Genomic DNA, 12250 nt, shown 5'->3' with positions numbered 1-12250 from the left:
AAAAAAAAAAAAAAAAAGTCATAAATGCTAAGGAAACCTGTATATATATATATATATATATATATATATATATATTATTGGAGTATAATTGCTCTACAATGTTGTGTTAGTTTCTGCTGTACAATGAATTGAATCAGCTATATGTATACGTATACCTCCTCCCTCTTGGACCTCCCTCCCACCCCCGCCATCCCACCCATCTAGGTCATCACAGAGCACCAAGCTGAGCTTCCTGTGCCTTATAGCATGTTCCTGCTAGCTATCTATTTTACGCATGGTAGTGTATAAACCAGTATATTTTGATATGCAAACAATTTACAGTTGACATTAAGGAGGTCAATTTTATCTCACAAAAAAGTCTTTCGGTGTTCCTTTTAAAGATAATGTTGGTTTGGATGGAGTGTGTATATAACATTAATACTAATAGAGCCTTAAAATTTTCTAGTGCTTTGAGGTTATAAAATACTTTCGTATACATTTTGATTATGTTTTCTTCCTTCCACATCCTCATGGGAGAGGTAGGTCAGTTATCTTACAGACTGGGAAACCCAAGCTTATGGGTGACTTGCTCAGTTAGTAACTGGTGGAATGGCCTCAAACTGAGGTCATCTGGCTCTTTTTCCAATGTTTTGTTCTTTGTTTTTTCACCACGTCATACTGCCTTATGAATCTGATGCCACTTCATGTTTCTGTACTTCCTTTTCATGTACCTTGTACATTCACAAACATTGACTTATTTCCAGGTAGGCGTCACAACTCCAAATAAGCAAGGAGAACAGTTTGTTTGGGCTCCTTGTCGACAAGCAGAAGAAACCTTTCTGAATTTGCCTAGTTCCTATTATTTATCTTATTGTTTATCTGTTTGTTTTCATTACAAAGTTTCTCAGAGAGCAAAGGTAAGGGGCCAGCACACATGCTTTGGTAAACAGATTTTGTCTTTTTTTCAGTTATTGAAAGTTTGGCGAAAGGAGGAAGTGTGATTTGAGCAAAGTAAAAGAACCTGGAGGTTTTATGTGTTGGCTCAGTGGGCGACTGGAATCTGTTTTGTGAGCCTAAATGTCACTGGTTCAAATCCTAGTTTGAAGAATGTATATTTTGGGGCTTGTCTTTTTGTTTGCTTTTTCAAATGCAGTTGTTGGGTTTTTAAAATATTTATTTATTTATTTATTTGGTTGTGCTGGGTCTTTTAGTTGTGGCAGGTGGGCTCCTTAGTTGTGGAATGCAAAAACTCTTAGTTGCAGCATGCATGTGGGATCTAGTTCCCCTACCAGGGATCCAACTCAGGCCCCCTGCATTAGGATTGCAGTCTTAACCACTGCACCACCAGGAAAGCCCCTCAAATGCAGTTTATTTAAAACACATGTAAGGGTAACAAAAAAAAAGAAAACTTCCCAGCATTCTCAGTATTGGGTTCAAGAATGAGACTTGTGGGGACTTCCCTGGTGGTCCAGTGGTTAAGAATCCACCTTCCAATGAAGGGGACGTGGGTTTGACCTCTGGTAGGGGAACTAAAATCCCACATGCTGTGGGGCAACTAAGCCCGCGGGCCTCAAATACTGAGCCCTCTGAAGCCCACACACTGCAACAAAGAGGCTACGTGCCACAACAAAAGACCCCGCATGTCACAACTAAGACCTGACACAGCCAAATAAATAAATTTAAAAAGAAAAAGAATGAGACTTGTGTGTTCGTAAACAGGGGCACTGTGAGTGGTCAGAGCTGGTGCACCAGATTGGAAGGTCAGAGTCTGTTTGTAAACTGATAACAAGAGTAATGAGAGGTGAACGTATCATCAGTTTACACACGGCCTCTGCCGAAGTCGGGGCTAACACGTACATTTTCTGACTCCCCATTCTGAACCCCACAGGACTTCTATTTACAGAGGTTTATTTGATTCTTGAGTCTCAAGTTGAGCATTCTATTCTATGTACTTTTAAAAAGTCATAGAGGGACTTCCCTGGTGGCACAGTGGTTAAGAATCTGCCTGCCAATGCAGGGGACATGGGTTCGAGCCCTAGTCCGGGAAGATCCCACATGCCGTGGAGCAACTAAGCCCATGAGCCACAACTACTGAGCCTGTGCTCTAGAGCCCGTGTGCCGCAACTACTGAAGCCCACGCGCCTAGAGCCCGTGCTCCGCAACAAGAGAAGCCACTGCAATGAGAAGCCCGCACACTGCAACCAAGAGTAGTCCCCACTCTCTGCAACTAGAGAAAGCCCACGCAGCAACGAAGACCCAATGCAGCCAAAAATAAATAAATAATAAAATTTTTTTTAAAAAGTCATAGAATTCTGAGATGAATTGTCTTGGCCTGTGGGTGGGAAAGGGAGGGAGTTCATGCCCCCAACAAAATCTCAATGGGAAATGTTAATAGATTACTCTCCTGACAGTTATTGGAATTTAACAATTAAGCTTCAAGAAATTGTTTTAGTATCCTTACCTTTCATCATTCCATTTTACCCCTTTTCTCTAACACTCAAAATACACTCTACTACCGACATGTCCATTACCTTCTAAAAAAAGGACAATATCTAAATAAAATTCCCCAATTATATTACAATGTGGAATATCTTTCAAAAGTTTTTTAAAGCATTTATTTTTCTTTTTAAAGTAATTTAACCTTAATATTGATATTTTCCCAGGAAACCAAATGGATACATTTGCAAATAGCTCAGTGTGAAGAAAATATATTTCAGCTCTTGGGTAGGACTGGCCTCTAGCTCCAAACCTTTTCTTTAAAAAATTTTTTTAGCACAAAAAACCCCACAGACACAGAAGACAACACAAAGAAAATGTTTGCCTTAATCACTTATTCTAAGGCAAACACCCTTGTAACTACCACCAGGTCAGAAACAACTTCCCTACCTACCCTTGGAAGCCCCTTCTGTAGTCACTTCCCAGTCACAACTGTTTCACCACCAACAACGGCAGCGAATAAGTAACCATTATCCTAACCTTTACAGTAAACATTTCACTTCCTTTCTCTTACATGGTTTTACCACCCAAATGTTCTCCCATAGACAGAATAGTTTCCTCCCTACACACATATATACACTTTTTAAAAACTTGAGATATCTTTTGTCTTTTTTTTTAACTTTACAATTTTTCTCCTGAAGAAAAGAGGACTTTTGACCTGTAGAGTCGCCCGCAGTCAGGAATTTGCAGATTGCGTGATCACGGTGCAGTTCAACATGTCCCTCTGTTCTCTGTTTCCTACGAATTGGCAGCTGGATCTCAAGCCTAGACCCGATTTAGGTTCGATCCCTGTAGCAGCATTTTAGGTGGTGGTGTGGTCTTCCCTCAGGAGGCACATAATGTCTAGTTGTCTCTCTTTTTATCATCTTAGGAGCTGTTGATGCATAATACCTATATCTATTAATTCACAGGGGTTTGCAAAAGTGCGATATTCTATCATTTCTTTTTTACTTAACAGTGGAATATTTTGATGTAGATTCACTTCCCCTTATCTCCTATTTGGTTACCCAAATAACCAAACTTAACATTTTTAAGTTCCCTTAGAGGAGAGATCCTGCAATCATCATCTATGTAACTCTCTTGGGGTCCTACACCTTTGGACTGTGGCTATATGTTGAATTTGCAGATGAAACAATCCCTATAAATGAGACTAAAAGGCAGAGTGAAGTTTTATGTAAAGCAGATGTACATTAGTAAAGATTTAGTAGAAAATTCCAGCCACTAGAAACTTAAAATTCTTGCTTCTCTGGTTGATTATGTACTCAAGGTCCAGTCTGTTTCCTGCTGGTCATAAAGCTTTGTGACTTTCATGAAGAGATTGTTGATGAAGGTGAACTGATGAAAGTGAAGTGAAAAAGATTCTTGTGAATCTACTTTGGGTCAATATACGGAGTTCTGGCCCCCCTCTAAAAAGTCAAAAATTAAATAATTTACATCTGTATTTATATTTCATCTATATTTGAGCACAATTTTGGACTTCCAAACAAAAGTGATTATTCTTTCAAAAAGTCTCATTTGATATGTCTGCAGTGATCTAGAGATTATACAACCTAAAGCATTTAAAAAATTGTTTTTGCAAATGTAATTATTTTGAGAGAGTTCAAAAATCTTGGGATTTTGGGGTTGTTTTTATATTTACTACATATGAAGTAGTATGCAGAAAGGATAATTCATTTTTTATATGATAATTGATAATAGCTATTACTTTTAAAATATTTTCATTCTAAGTCAACCTTAAATTAGTTGGTTTGTGTTAACAGTTGATAACATTTAAGGTGCCACCTGGAAGTGCTCAGTTCACCTGGAAGCAATTAGGTGGAGCTGGCGAGCAAGAACTTTGGGGTCAGATGGTCTGAGTTCTCAGCCCACCAGCACCACTTAGTAGTTTAATGACCTTAGTTACTTTACTTGCTTATGTCTCGTTTTCCTCATTTGTGAATCTGTGTAGTAAAATCTATCTCCCAGGTGTCAACCAAAAAATAATGCAGGAGGCTGCAGATAAGAAAAGTTTATTTGGGGTCTTAAGAATTGCAGCTGGGGAGACACAGATTTGGGTAACCCTAAAGGAGTGTTCCTGGGAAGAAAAAGAATCAGGGGCTTACAAAGACAAAAAGCCACGAGGTTGTTAAAAGTTGCCTTGCGAGAATTGTGATTGACTCCGACTCGAGTCATACAATATTTGTCCTTAAGGAATCATGAGGTTTTTGTTTGTTTGTTTTTTTGCGGTACGCGGACCCCTCACTGTTTTGGCCTTTCCCGTTGCGGAGCACAGGCTCCGGACGCGCAGGCTCAGCGGCCATGGCTCACGGGCCCAGCGGGATCCTCCCGGACCAGGGCACGAACCCGTGTCCCCTGCATTGGCAGGCAGACTCTCAACCACTGCGCCACCAGGGCAAGCCCCCAACTTCATTTTGATTTTCCTTTCACACAGGGCTGTTGAGAAATTTAAGTCACGTGAAATATTGGGAAAAGTGCTTTGTAATATTTACTGGTAGTAGATGTTATATTTAAGGAACTTAAATAACACAGTTAATCAAATAAACTGAATTGGCCATTATGACAATTGAAAATTTCAGGCCTCCCAATTTGACATTAGAGAGGTTTCAGCTCCAGGGACTTCCCTGGTGGTCTGGTGGGTAAGACTCCACACTCCCAATGCAGGGGGCCCAAGTTTGATCCCTGGTTGGGGAATTAGGTCCTACATGCATGTTGCAACTAAGAGTTTGCATGCTACAACACGTATGATCATCATCCCACATGCCACAGCTAAGACCCGGCACAGACAAAATAAATAAATATTTTTAAAAAAAAATAATAAAGAAAGGTTTCAGCTCCAGATACATCTGAGAGATTCAGATTTTGGAGATGCATTAAATTAGAAATAAAATGGTAAAAATCAGCATACACCTCTGCTTTCTGTGACTCTACATTTTTCATACTCCATCTCCTTGATGTCTACCCAAAAAAGTACCAGGACTGATATGCTATTCATTATATGAGATTAGAGACAAGAATAGAACCATTTAGTCTTAACGACTGATTAAAAGACACAGTAGTTAGCCTAATTCTCCAACGTTGGGGCCAGATTTTTATATATTACAAATCTGCAGAGAGAAACCCTTCCAGAAAGGAAGAATTTGTTTCAAGAACTGTCTTGCATGAACATCAGAAAAGTTTTTTCTTCCTTTTGACTCAGAGGACATAACGTTGTACTTTATAGAAATGGAAATAAAGGCATTAGTTTGAATAATTATATTACTTTGGTTGTAAAGTTTGGATCCTATAACACATTCAAATTGGTTTATATTTAGTTTTACTATTGAACACTGTGACAGAGACGATGCTGTGTTCATCAAATCTTTTTTCTTGTTCATTTTCCCTCAGCACACAGGAAGTTATACCTCCTAGCCTTCTTAGAGTCAAGTCAGGTTTGGCCAGGTGACTAGTTCAGGCCAATGAAATGTCAGCAGAATTGAAAGGTCCACATCCGGAAGAGGCAAAGAAAAGCCCTTGCAGGATTCTCCAGTCTAGCTCTTCTGGCATCCCTGATGTGAAACCTCGTGTTGGGTTGGCAGAGCCAGAAATGGAAGCAGCTGAGAATGCTGTGTCACCACCTGAAGGTGAGCTGCCCTGAAGAGTCACCTGACCTATTAGTGACCTACAGGTGACTAGTGCAGCACCTAGCCCATCCTGATTCAAACACAGTACTGGATGTTTTAGTCATTGTAAGTGAAGTGAAAGAATAGAAATGGGGACTGACCCTCTACACCTCTAAGATAAAATTACAATGAACAAATTTATAGCTTCAGTTTTTTAAAGTTGTTGCCCTTAATGAGGCAATTTTACTATACAAGTATCTGGCAACCATTTGCAACCTACTGGAATTTCAAACCTAATCATAATCATTAGCCCCAAATTAGTTTTTAGACTCTTAATGAAAAAGTTGACTCAAAATTTAAGAAATCGTGCTATTATTAAGTTAATTGGTTTTCAACAATTTTAAAACAAAATAGTTTGCATAACCAGTATAACTTTTTATTTAACTAGTATAACTTTTAAAAGTACAAAAACCAGTAGAAATCATGACAGAAAGGACTGATGCTATTTCTTTTACGCTTTATAGGTCATGGACTATACATGGATACTTTTTTGAGTGTTGAAATATTTTACTAGTAACACAACCAATTTTCCAATAATTTGCTTCAGGTTGATTAAAAATGTGTAATTCAGCTTTGTTTGCTATACTATGTAGTTTCCTTAAACTCAAGGTTTGAGAAAAACGTGGAGTTTTCCTCCCTCCTCTAGGTCATAATACATATGCAGGAGAGGGATTTCCAAGCAAAAGGTGTTTAAGGAACTCCATTATTCTCACTACCTCCTCCCCCCAAACGTATGTAAAGATCCGGGCTCCACAATTTTCTAAAAGCATTGGCTGTCCCGGGGCTGCGCGAGCTTGTTTCACAATTCAGATAACTACTAACTTTTCCGTTTCAGACTTTTAATAATTGAAAGAGGGTATCCGCAGCTCAGAAATCGATCTACCGTGGCTGTGCAGCGGTGAGAGCGTCCTGCGTGGGACGGGGGGGCGTGTCGGGAAGGAAAAGGGACACCCTGCGGCGCGCTGCCCAGGGGGTTGGCCGGAGCCCGGCCTTCCCGGCGTGCCCCGCGCGCCGAAGGGGGACTCTTAACGTGAAGCGCCGGGTGACTCAGCCGTGTGGCCGCGCGGACGGGGGCTGGGGGGCGCGCGCTGCTGCGGCCCGGGCGGTCCGAGGGGCGGCTGCTTGCGGCGCCGTGTGCGCGCGCCTCCCGGGCGGATTCGGCCCCCGAGCGCGAGAGCGCGGCGGGGAGCTTCAGGTAAGTGGCGACGCGAGACCGTTCGCCTCGAAGACCCGGCGAGCCGAGTGCGGCAGCGGGCCTGGCCCCGGAAGGTGCCTTTGTGTCGTGGGTAGGGGGCCGACTCCTCAGGACGCCGCTCGGGCGGCAGCCCGCCGGGTCGGACCCCCAGTTTGAAAGCACGCGGGGCTACAGTCATCTCGAGGCACAACGTTGGCAAATGGGTTCCAGGCGCCAGTTTCCGTGCTGAGGGTAAAGCTTGGTAATCCGGGGAAGAAGGGGGGTCGCCTTGTGTGGAAATCGTCAACACAGTCGTGGGGACAACTAAAGTATAACTTGACTTTCCTGCAGGCCTTTGGTGTTTTTAATCCCAACAGAAGAGGAATGATGAGAGCCCCGGAGTGTTTATTGATAAAACATTTGCAGACGTGTTTTTTCTGGCAGTTAATTGAATCATTAAAAATTAGGTAGTTGGTCGGACTTCTCGCTCTTTGCACCCCTGCTTCAGTCTTCCTTCTCTGCCACCCACAAATTACTAGCTTTCATCAGTGCCTCTGAGTGTAGAAGAGCTGGGGGAGCCTCAACTGGTAATTTTCTTTTAAATAAAACCTTACTTTTTATAGCGTTCAGTGTTTTCGGGTTTAAAAGCCTAGTTCTAAACTATCAAAAAAAAAAAAACCTTCTATTTTGGAGTTTGTGATTCTTTCTGAAAATTCCTGGATTGATCCGATTTATTTTTAAAGGAGAAACCAGTGACCAAACTAACAGGATAAACAGACTGAGGAACTGTTTAACCAGTTTATGAAAATGAATTTTCCAGGCCCGTTAATTGTGCCCCTGTTAGCTGTTAAACAACTAGCTGCAGCTGTTACCTGAGAAATTAAGGTTCTTTTTTTAATGGTCCTCCAAACAGTGTTGTAGTTATAGCAGTTGAATTTGAAGAATCCGGTTGAAGAACTCCACCCTTAACTCCTCTTCCCCACCCCCCGACCCAAATTCTGGGACAGTAGTTCTCAAACATAAGTTTGCTCCTTAAAAGTACCAATACCCCTCCCAGAATTTTTTTTTATAATTTTAAAAATTGTTTATACAATTTTTAAAGGTTACTTTCCATTTACAGTTATTACCAAATATTGGCTCTACTCCCCGTGTTGTACAGTACATCCTTGAGCCTTACACCCAATAGTTTGTACCTCCCACTCCCCCAGCCCTATATTATTCCACCCCCACCTGGTAACCACTTGTTTCTTCTCTGTGAGTCTGCTTCTTTATTGTTATATTCATTGGTGTGTTGTATTTTTTTTAGATAACACATGTAAGTGATATCATACAGTATTCGTCTTTCTCTGACTTTTCACTTAGCATAATGCCCTCCAGGTCCATCCATGTTGCTGCAAATGGCAAAATTTCATTCTTTTTTTATGATTGAGTAGTAGTCCATTGTGTGTGTGTGTGTGTGTGTGTGTGTATATTCTACATCTTCTTTATCCATTCATCTGTTGTTGGACACTTAGGTTGCTTCCATATCTTGGTAATTGTAAATAATACTGCTGTGAACATTAGGGTACATATATCTTTTCCAATTAGTGATTTTGTTTTTTTCAGATATATAGCCAGTAGTGGAATTGCTGGGTTATATGGTAGTTCTGTTTTAGTTTTTTGAGAAACCTCCATACTGTTTTCCACAGTGGCTGCACCAATTTACATTCCCACCAACAGTGTACAAGGGTTCCTTTTTCTCCACATCCTTGCCAACATGTTTTATTTGTGTTCTTTTTGATGATAGCTGTTCTGACAGGTGTGAGGTGATATCTCATGTGGTTTTGATTTGTACCTCTCCCAGAAATTTGATTCTGGAGATCAGTGATGGGTTTCCGAGTCTGCATTTTAAGCAAGCACCCCCTCCCTTGGTCTGTTATTGGTGATCCAGGGACCACACTTTGAGAAACACCAAAATAGGGTTGCCCTGAGAATTTGTAGAACTGCCCAACTTCCTTATCCCTTTATTGATTTACTCTCCCCTGCCCCCTAACCAATCATAAGCCAAGAAGATCTGACTCTTTGGAAGGAAACTTTAGAAAAGATAGTGCTTTCTTGGACTCTGACACCAGGGTAGGAAATACTTTCATACATATTATAATATTGCCTTAGAGATGGTCTGTGCCTGGTAATCTGTCCTTTTACCTTCTGGGAGCTGCTTCCAGTAGCATCAGCTCATAAGTTATGCCATTAGGCCAAATCTTCCCCCCTCCCAACTAATTTAGTCTCCTTCCCCTTTGAACCAGGACAGGCAGTGCCCTGTATTTCCCATTGCCTTGAGCTCTCAGATTTCCTGGTATGTAGCAGTACCAGTAGCATTTATGAGGGCATTCAGGTCATCTGAACATTAATTCAGTCATCAGATACCCCAGTAACGCCTGTTTTGTGCAAAGCACTGTAGTAGGCCATTTTAGCAACAACATTGCAAAGATGTCATAGAGTTGCCTTGCTCCCTTGAGGTAGATATGAGGGCTGGATAACCTCTGCTCCCAAAGCTTTTTGTTTTTTAGTTCTTCTTCAAATAGATGTGTAGGGATGAGATTAGAGTTAGACTGTGTGTTTCTGACTTTTTTCTGTCTTTGGTTTCTTCTTGGCATCTCATTTTTCTTACTAATCTTTTTCTGTTGATTTACAAAATACCATGTCTTTCCTTCTATAGCCCTGGGCTTTCCGATTATTGTGTCTTACTCTGCCCCTGAATCTGAACATACCTACTCCTCCTTGGCTAACTGGAGTAAAGTTTAGGGAAATTGTTGGCATACTGAATGATTTCTAGTTGGAAGACCCAGAGTCATGGAAATATGAGGCTTAGAGCTATAAGGGAACCTATTACAAATTTATCTATTGCAATCCTCTTGCCTTTTAAGATGAGGAATCTGAGAGATGAGACGGCAGAGTGAGGACTCCTGGCTCCTAGCCCAGTGTTCTTTCCACTAAATCATCTCAAGAAAAATGCTTCAAAAATGGAAAAGGCGGGCTTCCCTGGTGGCGCAGTGGTTGAGAGTCCGCCTGCCGATGCAGGGGACACGGGTCCGTGGCCTGGTCCGGGAAGATCCCACATGCCGCGGAGCGGCTGGGCCCGTGAGCCATAGCCGCTGAGCCTGCGCATCTGGAGCCTGTGCTCCGCAACGGGAGAGGCCATAACAGTGAGAGGCCTGCGTACCGCAAAAAAAAAAAAAAAGGAAAAGGCTTAGAGAAGTTCAGTTATAAGTAGATAAAGAAAACTGAGAGACTTTCACATGAGTACAGAAGCAGTATTTGGAAAAATGGAGATTGAAGGAGAGTATTTTCTAACCACATAAATCAGGAAGATTGGGAACACTAAAATAAGGAACTCTGAAGCTTGGAATAAGTAGTAATAGAACAAATAAGAGCAAATAGTTATCTTGTAATCCCAAGAAATGTTATGAACTCGGTATTTTTTTTAAAATTTGGTAAAGGTTAAAGTAAGTACATTGGTGAATTTTTATTAAATGTTAGATGTTTGAGCAATGTCCAGAATCTTTTGAAGTTGTCGCATAACTGTACTGTTGTCCTTACCCAAGTTATTAGGTATCTCTGTGGGAGACAGAATATAAGGCTGATCTAACTGCTAATCTGATTCAATATACTTCTTACGAGAAATGAGATTATTGGAATAGTATATGCATTTCTGGAATCATAGGAAGGAAAGAAGTATGGATGAAAGAAGAGAACCCTTTGCTGTTTTTGCTTAGAGTCCCCAAAGTAGACACTGTTTTTTGTTTCTTTAAATACATTTATTTATTTATTTATTTTTGGTGGCATTTGGGTCTTTGTTGTTGCGCCCGGGCTTTCTCTAGTTGCGAGCAGGGGCTACTCTTCGTTGTGGTGCGTGGCCTTCTCTTTGTTGCGGAGCACAGGCTCTAGGCGTGTGGGCTTCAGTAGTTGTGGCACGCAGCTCTAGACCGCAGGCTCAGTAGTTGTGGCACATGGGCTTAGTTGCTCTGCAGCATGTGGGATCTTCCCAGACCAGGGCTCGAACCCGTGTCGCCTGCATTGGCAGGTGGATTCTTTTTTTTTTTAATTTAAAATTTTTATTTTATTTATGTTTTTGGCTGTGTTGGGTCTTCGTTGCTATGCGCGGGCTTTCTCTAGTTGCGGTGAGTGGGGGCTATTCTTTGTTCAGGGGTGCGGGCTTCTCATTGTGGTGGCTTCTCTTGTTGTGGAGCACGGGCTCTAGGCGCGTGGGCTCAGTAGGTGTGGCTATAGGGGGCTCAGTAGTTGTGGCTCATGGGCTCTAGAGCGCAGGCTCAGTAGTTGTGGCGCACGGGCTTAGTTGCTCCATGGCATTGGGATCTTCCTGGGCCAGGGTTCAAACCCGTGTCCCCTGCATTGGCAGGCGGATTCTTAACCACTGCGCCACCAGGGAAGTCCATTCCAAAGTAGACATTGTTGGATTGTTCTTGTATATTCATGAAAGTAGAATTAGAAATAGTAAGGACTTAGTAATTAGTAGACATTGTTATGTTCCAGACACTGTGCTAAATGTTTTTACATCCATTGCCTCATTTAATTATCTCCATTTTATAGCCAAGGAATCTAAGACACAAAGAGCTTAAGTTTGCCCAAGTCATACACCGTGTAAGTGGCAGAGCCAGCATTCAAATTTAAACTGATTCCAAAGCCATTACAATTTATGCTCAATAGTGCCCTCATTATACTTCATTGGGCAGTGGTTAGGAATGTGGGCTTTGGAGCCAGTTTTAACTGGGTTTAAGTCTTAGTACCTTCATTTACTAGCTTGGATATTCATCAGTTTCTATGTCTCCGAAAAAGAGGTTGTAATAGTACCTACCTCAGAGGGTTATTAGGATTGGGTTAATTCATGTAAAATGCTTTGATTTGCACCTGACTATTGTGAGTTCCCAGGAGATGCTAGCTG

The 12250-nt window shown here is 41.6% G+C and overlaps 1 protein-coding gene across 3 annotated transcripts in view; it reads left to right on the top strand.

Moving 5' to 3' along the window:
* KCTD20 (potassium channel tetramerization domain containing 20) overlaps positions 1-12250 on the top strand; it is a 60692-nt gene that overhangs the window by 23830 nt on the left and 24612 nt on the right. Inside the window, exon 1 of one of the 3 annotated variants that reach the window (XM_029242999.1) lies at positions 7181-7329. The exons of 1 other annotated variant lie outside the window; for it this stretch is intronic. The gene's annotated coding sequence lies outside the window, so the exon portion shown is untranslated. Of the gene's footprint in view, positions 1-7180; positions 7330-12250 lie in introns of those variants that run through there. One more of the 3 variants, XM_029242998.1, reaches the window with a different exon arrangement.

Source organism: Monodon monoceros, unplaced genomic scaffold, assembly GCF_005190385.1.
Source record: "Monodon monoceros isolate NGI ecotype Baffin Bay Population unplaced genomic scaffold, NGI_Narwhal_1 Super_Scaffold_3, whole genome shotgun sequence".
Classification (NCBI taxonomy): Eukaryota; Metazoa; Chordata; class Mammalia; order Artiodactyla; family Monodontidae; genus Monodon; species Monodon monoceros.
This window is presented reverse-complemented; position numbering and strand designations above follow the sequence as displayed.